The sequence below is a fragment of the Camelina sativa genome, chromosome 9 (assembly GCF_000633955.1).
Source record: "Camelina sativa cultivar DH55 chromosome 9, Cs, whole genome shotgun sequence".
In the NCBI taxonomy this organism is placed as follows: domain Eukaryota; kingdom Viridiplantae; phylum Streptophyta; class Magnoliopsida; order Brassicales; family Brassicaceae; genus Camelina; species Camelina sativa.
This window is the reverse complement of record NC_025693.1, coordinates 18,368,106-18,369,195: the sequence shown is the minus strand read 5'-3', so window position 1 is coordinate 18,369,195 and position 1,090 is coordinate 18,368,106.

Below are 1,090 nucleotides of genomic sequence, written 5' to 3'. Positions count from 1 at the left end.
TTTTTTTTTTTTTTTTTTTTAATCTCTATGTGTGCTCCCCAATTAATAGTATAGATTCCATTCCTACTAGAAATGTAATAAAATGCAATCAATATTTTATGGAAACAGAAGCTATACTATATTAATGACACCTTCTATTGTTTTTTTAAGATATTCTATCTTTAAATTCTTTGCAAACAAAGAAAACAACAATTTAATTCATATTTTGTTTTTCAAAACATGTTAGCTTTGATCCTTAATGTAGATAAAAATGTTAATATAGATAAAAACTTTGATTCTCATTTTTTAAATCATATTTTGATATATATAAACTTAATAAAAAAATTTAAAATATTATAAATAAAAGCTTATAAAAAGTTTAAAATACTATACAATGTTGTTATATAGTTTGACGGGTATAAAGAAGACATGTTGAAATTAATAAAATATCATTATATTTGTGCATAAACACGGGTTAAATACTTATTTTACTATTTGTCAACACTACTAATATTAGAATATTTGAAATATCAAATAAACTTACTTTAACTAAGATTTTGTAAAATAATTATATCATTATGAAAATATGACTTAATCACAGCTTATAAATTACTTATTATGTATTTAACTCCTTTATTTTTTGTTCTAATAACTAAAAAACCAAATAGAATCTCAAACAATAAATAAAACAAATTAAATTTAACAAAAAAATAGTCACACAGTGTACCGCATGTTAAAATTAGTATTAACATTTTAGCCATTTGAATGACTGAAAATTTTAATTATTCCTTACGCGGCTGAAAATTTTAGTTATTCCTTTATTTACAAAACAACCACAATTTAACAAGCAAATACAATATAAATTATATATAATAATAAAAATTATAACTCGTGGTGTATCACGGGTTAAAATCTAGTTAGTATTACTTTTAGTTACTGAATAGCCTCTTAACTGAAAGAATCCACAAAAACGTTACTCAAATATTTGTTATTTTTCGAATAAAGTATAAATACAGAAAGAATAATAATATTAATAAATAAAAATGAGTAGCACTAAAATTAAATAGATTTCTTGGTGGAAAAGAAAGGAAGAAAAAAAAAACGCAGAGAA